At 49.6% G+C, this 13,297-nt stretch overlaps 1 long non-coding RNA gene across 1 annotated transcript; it reads left to right on the top strand.

Annotated features, from left to right (window-relative positions):
• The first annotated feature begins 9,477 nt into the window (after nt 1-9,477).
• On the top strand, nt 9,478-12,182 carry LOC138792255 (uncharacterized). The gene is made up of 4 exons (XR_011363112.1): nt 9,478-9,517; nt 9,799-9,978; nt 10,015-10,071; nt 12,079-12,182. It is a non-coding gene; the product is annotated as an uncharacterized lncRNA (long non-coding RNA).
• The last annotated feature ends 1,115 nt before the right edge of the window (nt 12,183-13,297 follow it).

Here is a 13,297-nt window from a genome sequence, read left to right as displayed (position 1 = left end):
TACAGTATAATGGTGGGTGCAGTAGTACATGGGGGAGGGGTGCAGTACAGTATAATGGTGGGTGCAGTAGTACATGGGGGAGGGGGTGCAGTACAGTATAATGGTGGGTGCAGTAGTACATGGGGGAGGGGTGCAGTACAGTATAATGGTGGGTGCAGTAGTACATGGGGAGGGGGTGCAGTACAGTATAATGGTGGGTGCAGTACAATATAATGGTGGGTGCAGTAGTACATGGGGAGGGGTGCAGTACAGTATAATGGTGGGTGCAGTAGTACATGGGGGGGGGGGGTGCAGTACAGTATAATGGTGGGTGCAGTAGTACATGGGGAGGGGTGCAGTACAGTATAATGGTGGGTGCAGTAGTACATGGGGGGGAGGGGGTGCAGTACAGTATAATGGTGGGTGCAGTAGTACATGGGGAGGGGGTGCAGTACAGTATAATGGTGGGTGCAGTAGTACATGGGGGAGGGGTGCAGTACAGTATAATGGTGGGTGCAGTAGTACATGGGGGAGGGGTGCAGTACAGTATAATGGTGGGTGAAGTAGTACATGGGGAGGGGGTGCAGTACAGGATAATGGTGGGTGCAGTAGTACATGGGGAGGGGGGTGCAAGGAGGCACAGTGGTTAGTGCAGTAGTACATGGGGAGGGGTGCAGTACAGTATAATGGTGGGTGCAGTAGTACATGGAGGTGTAGTACAGCATAATGGTGGGTGCAGTAGTACATGGGGGAGGGGGTGCAGTACAGTATAATGGTGGGTGCAGTAGTACATGGTGGATGTGGTGCATGGAGGCATCCCCCACATACTACTGCACCCACCATTGTGCCTCCTTGCACCCCCTCCCCCATGTACTACTGCACCCACCATTATACTGTACTGCACCCCCTCCCCCATGTACTACTGCACCCACCATTATACTGTACTGCACCCCCTCCCCCATGTACTACTGCATCCCCTCCCCCACATACTACTGCACCCACCATTGTGCCTCCTTGCACCCCCTCCCCCATATACTGCACCCACCATTGTTCCTCCTTCCACCTGTAGACCAGCCAGCCTAAACTGAATAAGCCACGCCTGCTGTACAGTCACGTGAATTGAGGAAGTCATGTGACCTTGTGACGTCAGCAGGTCTCTTTACAGTATGGGATTTGGACATTACCGTTCTCAGATCCGCCGCTCCGTTCCCAAGTTACGACTTTCTCTGTATGTTGATGGATCAGACCTGACACCAGTATACAGAGAAGGTCGGAACTCGGGAATGAAGCAGCAGATCTGAAAATGGAATCAGCGCGACGGCCCGATTACGTGAGTATGCAGCACTTATAGATTTACTTGCAGCCTGGACCAGTGAGGCAGGGGTTAAGGCTAGTAACCAGGCTGTGTCCTGAAGATGCTGCTTTCTCTCCCCTGTGCCTGTATCTTACACTGCACCCAGCCCAGGGGGGCACTTAACCCCCTTCCTTGCTGGTATGGGTGCAGTTTGAAGTGTCTGGCCCCTAGAGGGTTGAGTGTGGATACCATGCATCCATACTTAACCCCTTAGGTGCCGGACAGTAAACAGCTATCTGTAAAGATGCCGCTACTGTAAGCAGTAGAACACCTGTCACAATGATGGGTGTTCTACTCCTGCCTTTTTTGTGCGTCTCTTTCTTTTTGTTTTCAGATAACGGTATCCAGAGGATTACATTGGATTCTGTGGACTACGTCGATGATCCTTTTTTTTTTCTTTTTAAAAAGGTCAATGAGGGGTTTAGGGGTGTTTTTTTAAATAAAAAAAATATCAATTGTGTCTTGTGTTTTTTTATTTACATCACAGGCTTAGTAGTGGAAGCTGTCTGATAGACAGCATCCATTACTAAGGGTGGTATTACACGGGCCGATGGGAGCCCGATAATAACCATTACACATCCCGATAATTGTTTAACAAGGGCAGCAGGGACATTGTTACTGATGTCCTTGTAGCCCTTGTTTTAACTGTATACATTACCTATCCAGGCTACAGGGCTCCTCTTCCTCTGTGCTTCTCACTGGGTCCCGCGCACTCCAGCTTCAGAGCGGCCTGTCTCAGCTGACAGGCAGCTCAGCCAATCACTGGCCACTGCGGTCCCGGCCTGTGATTGGCTGAGCGGCCTGTCAGCTGACACAGGCCGCCCTGATGCACGGGACCCAGGGAGAAGCACAGAGGAAGATTAGCCCTGCAGCCTGTATTGGTATGTATTCTTCTTTGCATATCGTCGGCCAAGCACCGCTATTACACGTATCGGTGCACGGTCGGCGCGCGACAATTATAGGTCAGAACCTGCATCAACGATCAGCCGATGATCATTGTCTTTATGACATGGAACGATAATCGGCCGGATAGGGCCGATTATCGTTCCGTGTAATAGTACCCTAAGTGGGGGGGTTAGTGTTAGTGATAAAATGGCTAACACTAAACACCGCCCAGTCCAGGAGAGCCAAATTTGATGCTCCGGGACTAATGGCACCCGGCTCTTCCTAGTAATCTGGTGGCATTGGGTACTGGGGTAATATTGTGGGGGTAGCGTTAGCCATTTTATACTGACTAACATTAAGCCCTGACTTTGTAATGGATGCCATCCACTACTAAGCCTGTAATGAAGAAAAAAAAACAAGACACAATTGATAATTATTTTTTATTTGTAAAAACCCTAAAACCCTCGTTGACCATTTTATAAAAAAAAAATAGTCATTAACATCGTCCATGGAATCCAACATAGTCCTGGAAATACCGGTGTCTAAAGACCCCTCGGGGGGTTAAAAGGGTAGTTCGGCCATTGCCCCTTTTTTCTGAATGCCCTGGTGGATGAGGCGTTGAACAGAATAACACTCACTTACCTTACTGGCTGCTCTCCCTCCCCATTCAGTTCTATCCGCAATTGCTGATACAACTGAATATACTGCTGGCAGGAGTTCCCTCTTCTGCCTCTGGGACTTCTGCCAGACCTGACAAGAGGAGACCAGAGCCCAAGAAGAAGAGCAGGAACCTGGACAGGTGAGCTTATCCCAAGAAATACAACCCCCATCATGCCCTGCTTAACAGTTCATGGTTTGAGTTGTAGTTTTGCAGCCTGTAGCTCTCCCGGTTGCAGAACTACAACACCCATCATGTCCTGCTGGCAGTTCATGAGAGGAGTTGTCGTTTTTCAGCTGGAGAGTCAAAGATTGGGAAAAATTGATAAGAGAGTCAGTCCATTAATAATAGGGGACAATGGCACAGTACATGAGGGGGACACAGTGACACAATGCAAGAGGGGGAGGTCGTAGCACATTACATGAGGACAGTGACAGTTCATTGGAACACGGTGACACATTAGAGGGTGTCACTTTAGGATGCATTCACACTATGGGATAACCCGCTGTGGATTCTGTTGCTTGCCCCCACTTGCGCGCATCTCCATTCTATGGTGAGGCAGATAACGCCATCCACCCGAAGAATTGACATGTCAATTCTTTGGGCGGACGGGTGGCTGCGTCTTACTTTTCTGTCTCACTCTGTACTGAACCTTCCTGCATCTTAATCACATTGCGTAGGACCCTCCTGCAGCTTCATCACATTGATTTCCAACTTCCAGCAGCTCTTTCTTATATGGATTTGCTTTATCTGTGTTACTTATCTGCTAATTCTTCTTTAGGATCCATTGTTTTCTCTTTTGGTGGCTTCAGAGACAATTACCAGTGATCAAGAGAGCTAAGGGTCCATTACACAGGGCGACTATGAGCGGTTTGTTAAGCCAAACACCGATAATCAGCCCGTGTAATATCATCGTTTGGTTGCTTGGTTTTCACCAGGCATAAAATCCTCGCCCATTGCTCATACATGTATTGTGTAATAGGGGAGCGATGGGTGATGAAAGTGAAGGGACGCACAAATAATCCAAATGATTGTTCGGGCAGCCACTTCCTCTGCCATCCGCACAATGTCTGAGCATCTAATAGCTCAGACAAACATTTGGCAGCATCTGGAGTTGTAATACCATGACATACAATCATCTTCCCGGAACCATTTAATATTGTAACTTGAAGAACCGCTGTTTAATAGTCTGATGACAATATCTGAAAGTGCGGCTGATATAACTCTACAACAGAGACCATTCCTGAGTGAGGAGGCTAAATCCCATCACTGAAAAGGACCTTTCCTACATGTCACCTTCAAGATATAGGCTAGGTGGCAAAGGTCCTTCTGCAGTATGTGAAATAGCCATTCCTGAGTGAGGAGGCTAAACCCCATCACTCACAAGGACCTTTCCTACATGTCACCTTCACGGTATAGGATAGGTGGAAAAGGTCCTTCTGCAGTATGGGAAATAGCCAATTCACCATAAAATGGCTAAATTCTAGATCTATGCAGGACCCCACCACAAGGGGGCAAAAAGGTCCTTACCAGTTATGGGAAATAGCCAATTCATTATGAGATGGCTAAATCCTATACCTATACAGGACCTCACCACTAGGGGGCAAAAAGGTCCTTACCAGTTATGGGAAATAGACAGCTGCTATAGAGCTGGCTATTTCCCATACCTGGGAGGGACCAGGTCCTCTTGCGGTATGGGATTTAGTGGATGCTGTTGTGTTATCACACTATGGGGCTGTTTATGAGGTGTTTTCAGTTTCTGTGCAGTGAAATATGATACACATGAGGTAAGCACCCTCTGGCTGCACTGTTATGGGATGTAATGGAGGGTCAGGGGGTCTGTGGCTGCACTGTTATGGAGGGTCAGGGGGTCTGTGGCTGCACTGTTATGGAGGGTCAGGGGGTCTGTGGCTGCACTGTTATGGAGGGTCAGGGGGTCTGTGGCTGCACTGTTATGGAGGGTCAGGGGGTCTATGGCTGCACTGTTATGGAGGGTCAGGGGGTCTTTGAATACTGTACATGCAGTGTGTGTATGAATGCAGGTGTATAATGGATGAATGCAGTGTCTGTTACATGTCATGTGTGTAGTGTATGGACTGGATGGTTTGGATTTGTATAATGTGTTTTCATGGATGTGTTAGTGTGTGTGTGTGTGTGTGTGTGTGTGTGTATATAAGTGTGTGTGTGTATAAGCACTGCTGACTCCAAGTATTGAGGTGAATAAAATGTATATAGGAGATGCAGCCATTCTCTGGCCTCATCAGTCCTATGTAATTGCTGCAGGTGACCACTGAGGCCGCTGATTGGCTGCAGCTCCTATGTATATAAGGCAATACGGTGTATTCAGTGGTATTCAGTCCTTAGGTGGTGGTCACTGTATGGCGGTAATATTGGCCTGTATATAGTGTCATTATGCAGTGGTCACTCTTTGGCATTAATATTGGTCTGTATATAGTGTATATATAGTCATTACTGCCATAGATTGACTATCACATAATGACACTATATAGAGACCAATATTACCGCCATACAGTGACCACCACATAATAACTCTATATACAGACCAATATTACCGCCATACAGTGACCACCACATAATCACTCTATATAGAGACCAATATTACCGCCATACAGTGACCACCACATAATCACTCTATACACACTATATACAGACCAATATTACCGCCATAGGATGACCACCACATAATCACTCTATACACACTATATACAGACCAATATTACCGCCATAGAGTGATCGCCACATAATATTGGTCTGGATACAGAGTCATTATGCAGTGGTCAATCTATGGCGTTAATATTGGTCTGTATATAGTGTGTATATAGAGTTATTATGTGGTGGTCAGTCTATGGCGGTAATATTGGTCTGTATATAGCGTATATATAGAGTCATTACTGCCATAGATTGACTGTCACATAATGACTCTATATATACACTATATACAGACCAATAGTACAGCCATAGACTGACAGCCACATAATATTGGTCTGTATACAGTGTATATAGAGTCATTCATTATACAGTGGTCAGTCTATAGCGGTAATATTGGTCCATATATAGTCATGCGGTGGTCACTGTATGGCGGTAATATTGGTCTGTATATAGTGTATATATAGAGTCATTATGCGGTGGTCACTGTATGGCGGTAATATTGGTCTGTATATAGTGTATATATAGAGTCATTATGGGGCGGTCACTTTATGGCGGTAATATTGGTCTGTATATAGTGTATATAGAGTCATGAGGTGGTCACTCTATGGCGGTAATATTGGTCTGTATATAGTGTATATATAGAGTCATTATGGGGCGGTCACTTTATGGCGGTAATATTGGTCTGTATATAGTGTATATATAGAGTCATTATGGGGCGGTCACTATATGGCGGTAATATTGGTCTGTATATAGAGTCATTATGCGGTGGTCACTCTATGGTGGTAATATTGGTCTGTATATAGTGTATATAGAGTCATTATGCGGTGGTCACTCTATGGTGGTAATATTGGTCTGTATATAGAGTCATTATGCGGTGGTCACTCTATGGTGGTAATATTGGTCTGTATATAGTGTATATAGAGTCATTATGCGGTGGTCACTCTATGGCGGTAATATTGGTCTGTATATAGTGTATATAGAGTCATTATGGGGCGGTCACTTTATGGTGGTAATATTGGCCTATATATAGTGTGTTTTCTTAATAAACGGTATGGAGGTAATATTTGGTCCTGATTATAGTGATTTTTTTATTTTATTTTTTTAAAGCAATTCATATAAATAGTTCTTGTATTTACACCACTAGCGGCAGTCCTGACTTGTAGCGGCAGTCCTGACATGTAGCGGCAGTCCCGCCATGTAGCGGCAGTCCCGACATGTAGCGGCAGTCCTGACATGTAGCGGCAGTCCTGACATGTAGGGGCAGTCCTGACATGTAGCGGCAGTCCCGACATGTAGCGGCAGTCCCGCCATGTAGCGGCAGTCCTGACATGTAGCGGCAGTCCTGACATGTAGGGGCAGTCCTGACATGTAGCGGCAGTCCCGACATGTAGCGGCAGTCCCGACATGTAGCGGCAGTCCCAGAATGTAGGGGCAGTCCCAGAATGTAGGGGCAGTCCTGGTATGTAGGGGCAGTCCTGGCATGTAGGGGCAGTCCTGGCATGTAGCGGCAGTCTCCCGACATGTAGGGGCAGTCCTGGCATGTAGGGGCAGTCCTGGCATGTAGGGGCAGTCCTGGCATGTAGGGGCAGTCCTGGCATGTAGAGGCAGTCCCAGAATGTAGGGGCAGTCCCAGAATGTAGGGGCAGCCCTGACATGTAGGGGCAGTCCTGACATGTAGCGGCAGTCCCGGCATGTAGGGGCAGTCCCGACATGTAGCGGCAGTCCTGACATGTAGCGGCAGTCCCAGAATGTAGGGGCAGTCCTGACATGTAGGGGCAGTCCTGACATGTAGGGGCAGCCCTGGCATGTAGGGGCAGCCCTGGCATGTAGGGGCAGTCCTGGCATGTAGCGGCAGTCCCGACATGTAAAAGACATCATAAAAGAGCCATGTAGTAGGCTCTCTAAGCGAGCTCCATTCTACCAGATTGGCGCTCACTTCTGCGGAATATCAGGCAGTGTAATACGGCCTTAAAAGTGGCCGTACACTTCCAATAACTGCTGGCTGAACAATCCTTCAGCTGACAATTATCTGTCCCATCCGGTCCCGTCCTCCCCATACACAGAAATTTGGCACATCTGAGTGTTCTTGTGTTCTCTAAGAGAGGGGAAAGCCATAGCCATACAGATCTGATGGCGGCTTATCTCTCTGAGAACAAAGAGGTTGGGCATTGATTTTCCATCAAGCTCGACCCCCTATGTCCACTGATATCATCTGTCAGACTGTCCAGAGAGCCCCATACACCTTACACTGATGGCCGAACCCACCAGGAACAACAGGTACCAGCAACAAAAGTGTAAAATGTATGGGGACCTTAAATTGTTGCTACAATATTTCAGCATATGGGGCCCCACCTTCAACTTTGCCCAGGGCCACATTTAGTCTAAAACCGGCCCTGATAGGGGCCACATTACACGACTAGGCCTGGATGCCCCCTCACCACCTCCTATCGCTCTCCAGTTCTCCTGAATGAGCTGATGCGTTCTCCTCGTTCTCCCTTCATCTTTTGGCACAGGCCGTGTCCTTGTCCAACGCTGCCTGCACCGAAAGGAGAAGGAAGAGAGTGTGCAGAGGACGAAGGAGGTGCCAGGAGAGGAGACGCGCAGAGGATGAAGGAGGTGCCGGGAGAGGAGACGCGCAGAGGATGAAGGAGGTGTCGGGAGAGGAGACGCGCAGAGGATGAAGGAGGTGTCGGGAGAGGAGACGCGCAGAGGATGAAGGAGGTGTCGGGAGAGGAGACGCGCTAAGGATGAAGGAGGTGCCGGGAGAGGAGACGCGCTGAGGATGAAGGAGGTGCCGGGAGAGGAGAGCGTGCAGAGGATGAAGGAGGTGCCAGGAGAGGAGAGCGTGCAGAGGACGAAGGAGGTGTCGGGAGAGGAGAGCACGGAGAGGATGAAGGAGGTGCCGGGAGAGGAGAGCGTGCAGAGGATGAAGGAGGTGCCGGGAGAGGAGAGCTTGCAGAGGACGAAGGAGGTGTCGGGAGAGGAGAGCGCGGAGAGGATGAAGGAGGTGCCGGGACAGGAGAGCGCGGAGAGGATGAAGGAGGTGCCGGGGGAGGAGACGCGCTGCCACCAGAATGCTGCCAGGGAACAGGTGACAGGTGAGTTGAAGTTTGTTTTTTGTTTTTTTAAACTAATTGGGGACACAGGGGCCAATAAAATACCCGCACCGAAAGGAGAAGGAGGAGAGTGTGCAGAGGACGAAGGAGGTGCCAGGAGAGGAGACGCGCAGAGGATGAAGGAGGTGCCGGGAGAGGAGACGCGCAGAGGATGAAGGAGGTGCCGGGAGAGGAGACGCGCAGAGGATGAAGGAGGTGCCAGGAGAGGAGACGCGCAGAGGATGAAGGAGGTGCCGGGAGAGGAGACGCGCAGAGGATGAAGGAGGTGCCGGGAGAGGAGACGCGCAGAGGATGAAGGAGGTGTCGGGAGAGGAGACGCGCAGAGGATGAAGGAGGTGTCGGGAGAGGAGACGCGCAGAGGATGAAGGAGGTGTCGGGAGAGGAGACGCGCTAAGGATGAAGGAGGTGCCGGGAGAGGAGACGCGCTGAGGATGAAGGAGGTGCTGGGAGAGGAGAGCGTGCAGAGGATGAAGGAGGTGCCAGGAGAGGAGAGCGTGCAGAGGACGAAGGAGGTGTCGGGAGAGGAGAGCACGGAGAGGATGAAGGAGGTGCCGGGAGAGGAGAGCGTGCAGAGGATGAAGGAGGTGCCGGGAGAGGAGAGCTTGCAGAGGACGAAGGAGGTGTCGGGAGAGGAGAGCGCGGAGAGGATGAAGGAGGTGCCGGGACAGGAGAGCGCGGAGAGGATGAAGGAGGTGCCGGGGGAGGAGACGCGCTGCCACCAGAATGCTGCCAGGGAACAGGTGACAGGTGAGTTGAAGTTTGTTTTTTGTTTTTTTAAACTAATTGGGGACACAGGGGCCAATAAAATACCCGCACCGAAAGGAGAAGGAGGAGAGTGTGCAGAGGACGAAGGAGGTGCCAGGAGAGGAGACGCGCAGAGGATGAAGGAGGTGCCGGGAGAGGAGACGCGCAGAGGATGAAGGAGGTGCCGGGAGAGGAGACGCGCAGAGGATGAAGGAGGTGTCGGGAGAGGAGACGCGCAGAGGATGAAGGAGGTGTCGGGAGAGGAGACGCGCAGAGGATGAAGGAGGTGCCGGGAGAGGAGACGCGCTGAGGATGAAGGAGGTGCCGGGAGAGGAGACGCGCTGAGGATGAAGGAGGTGCCGGGAGAGGAGAGCGTGCAGAGGATGAAGGAGGTGCCAGGAGAGGAGAGCGTGCAGAGGACGAAGGAGGTGTCGGGAGAGGAGAGCACGGAGAGGATGAAGGAGGTGCCGGGAGAGGAGAGCGTGCAGAGGATGAAGGAGGTGCCCGGAGAGGAGAGCGTGCAGAGGACGAAGGAGGTGTCGGGAGAGGAGAGCGCGGAGAGGATGAAGGAGGTGCCGGGACAGGAGAGCGCGGAGAGGATGAAGGAGGTGCTGGGGGAGGAGACACGCGCTGCCACCAGAATGCTGCCAGGGAACAGGTGACAGGTGAGTTGAAGTTTGTTTTTTGTTTTTTTAAACTAATTGGGTAAACAGGGGCCAATAAAATATATCTGGCACAGAGGAGGGCATAAATCTGATTGGGGGCACAGGAGGGGGGGCATAAAACAACTAATTGGGGGCACAGAGGGGCATATATCTGGGGGGGGCTAAAAGTGATTGGGGGGGCTAAAACTGACTGGGGTGTACAGAGGAAAGCCTAAAACTGATTGGGGGTCACAGAGAGGGTGTGTGTGCATAAAAAAACTAATTGGGGCACAAAGGAGGGCACAAGTCTGATTGGGGGACACAGAGGAAGGCCTAAAACTAATTGGGGGCACAGAGGAGCATATATCTGGAACAGAGGAGGGCATAAATTTGATTGGGGGGGCTAAAACTGAGGGCACGGGGGGCTAAAACTTATTGGGGGCTAAAACTGATTAGGGACACAAAGGGGGGCTAAAACTGATTGGGGGCATAGGGATTGGGCTAAAACTGAATGGGGTCACAGAGGGGTGGGGGCTAAAACTGGGGGCACAGAGGGGGTGGGGCTAAAACTGATTGGGGGCATAGGGGGACCCTAAAAACTGATTGGGGGCACAGAGGGGAGGCCCCTAAAACATATATGGCTCCAAGGGGTGTGGGGGGTGTGGCTTCAAGGGGACTTGTAGATAACTAGACTAGAAGATAAGGGCTGTAGTAGTTGTGATATCAGGAGTGTGTGTGTGTGTGTGGGGGGGGGGTAATAGTAGCAGCAATGGCAGTGCAAGCAGTAGACTAGTATTGGGGGGAGTAGTAGACTAGTACTGGGGGGAGTAGTAGACTAGTATTGGGAGGAATAGTAGACTAGTATTGGGAGGAGTAGTAGAGCAGTATTGGGAGGAGTAGTAGACTAGTATTGGGGGGAGTAGTAGAGCAGTATTGGGAGGAGTAGTAGTAGACTAGTATTGGGAGGAGTAGTAGACTAGTATTGGGGGGAGTAGTAGACTAGTATTGGGGGGAGTAGTAGACTAGTATTGGAGGGAGTAGTAGACTAGTATTGGGGGGAGTAGTAGAGCAGTATTGGGAGGAGTAGTGGACTAGTATTGGGAGGAGTAGTAGACTAGTATTGGGGGGAGTAGTAGAGCAGTATTGGGAGGAGTAGTAGACTAGTATTGGGAGGAGTAGTAGACTAGTATTGGGGGGAGTAGTAGACTAGTATTGGGAGGAGTAGTAGAGCAGTATTGGAGGAGTAGTAGACTAGTATTGGAGGAGTAGTAGACTAGTATTGGGAGGAGTAGTAGAGCAGTATTGGGGGAGTAGTAGAGCAGTATTGGGGGTAGTAGTAGAGCAGTATTGGGGGAGTAGTAGAGCAGTATTGGAGGAGTAGTAGACTAGTATTGGGGGGAGTAGTAGAGCAGTATTGGGAGGAGTAGTAGACTAGTATTGGGGGGAGTAGTAGAGCAGTATTGGGGGAGTAGTAGAGCAGTATTGGAGGAGTAGTAGACTAGTATTGAGGGGAGTAGTAGAGCAGTATTGGAGGAGTAGTAGAGCAGTATTGGAGGGAGTAGTAGAGCAGAATTGGGGGAGTAGTAGAGCAGTATTGGAGGAGTAGTAGAGCAGTATTGGGGGGAGTAGTAGACTAGTATTGGGGGGGAGTAGTAGAGCAGTATTGGGAGTAGTAGTAGACTAGTATTGGGGGGAGTAGTAGACTAGTATTGGGGGGAGTAGTAGACTAGTATTGGGGGGAGTAGTAGAGCAGTATTGGGAGGAGTAGTAGACTAGTATTGGGGGGAGTAGTAGACTAGTATTGGGGGGAGTAGTAGACTAGTATTGGGGGGAGTAGTAGACTAGTATTGGGAGGAGTAGTAGGGCAGTATTGGGGGAGTAGTAGAGCAGTGTTGGGAGTAGTAGTAGAGCAGTATTGAGATTGTAGTAGAGTACTGTGGGGAGTAGTAGAGCAGTATTGGGGGAATAGTAGAGCAGTATTGGGAGTAGTAGTAGACTAGTATCTTTCTCTCCTTTTTGTTTTTTCAGATCTCTTTATCCAGAGCATTCCGTATTCCATGGACTAGATCGATGTTTTGGTTTAATAAAATGCTCATCGTGTTTTTATTTGCATAAAACATATTTTTAACTTGTGTCTTGTCTTTTTGTGTTTACAGTAGGGCTGGGCGATAAATCAAATTAATTCACCCAAAATTTGATAATTGATTTGATTTTTAATTAATTTTTTTCAAACTGATCTTCAAAAAAAAATTTAAAAAAATCATTGGACGGAGGAGCGTTGTTGGCGGGTTCAGCTGCTGAAGCAGAGCCTGGGGAGGGAGAGCGCCCAGCAGTGTCCTCTGTCCCTCCTGTTGACCTGCCCCCATAGCGGGATGAGTATACGCACTCCCAGCCGCATACGCCCCCAGTCTCTGGAAGAGGCGGCCTCAGGTACTGCAGGATAGGGTGACTGGGGCAGAGATGGTAGCGTCGCTGTGATTACTGGAGCTGTACAGGATCGGGGGTATGCACTGCGCCCCCGCTCCTGCTGTACACTTTCAGTAACCGCAGTGACCCTATCCTGTGGCCTGCTCCAGAGCCTGGGGCCTCCATATTTGCCTGGGAGGGGAACGTGCGTGCCTGGAGTGAGAGGAGGAGTAAACCAGGTGTGTGCTCTCCTCCCCCAGTCTGGCTCTTTTCAAGGTTTCATGGGGCCCCATGAAGTTGTTTGCTATGGGATATCATGACTCCTAGTTACGCACCAGCCCCTCATCTATACCTGTACTACTATTACACCCCTCATCTGTTCCTGTATTATTACTACTACTACACCCCTCATCTATACCTGTACTACTATTACACCCCTCATCTGTTCCTGTGTTATAACTACTACTGCACCCATCATCTGTTTCTGTATTATTACTACTACACCCCCCATCTGTTCCTGTACTATTGCTACAACACCCCTCATCTATACCTGTACTACTATTACACCCCTCATCTGTTCCTGTACTATTGCTACAACACCCCTCATCTGTTCCTGTATTACTACTACTGCACCTCTCATCTGTTCCTGTATTATTACTACTACTGCACCTCTCATCTGTTCCTGTATTACTACTACTGCACCCCTCATCTGTTTCTGTACTACTACACCCCTTACCACTATACCTCCACTACTACACCCTACCTTGATGGAGGCACAAACAAGATCTCCTATACGATATAAGGCACAAAGGAGGCTTGTCTACTACATGGGGACACGGGG

Source organism: Dendropsophus ebraccatus, chromosome 5, assembly GCF_027789765.1.
Source record: "Dendropsophus ebraccatus isolate aDenEbr1 chromosome 5, aDenEbr1.pat, whole genome shotgun sequence".
Lineage (NCBI taxonomy): Eukaryota > Metazoa > Chordata > Amphibia > Anura > Hylidae > Dendropsophus > Dendropsophus ebraccatus.
This window is presented reverse-complemented; position numbering and strand designations above follow the sequence as displayed.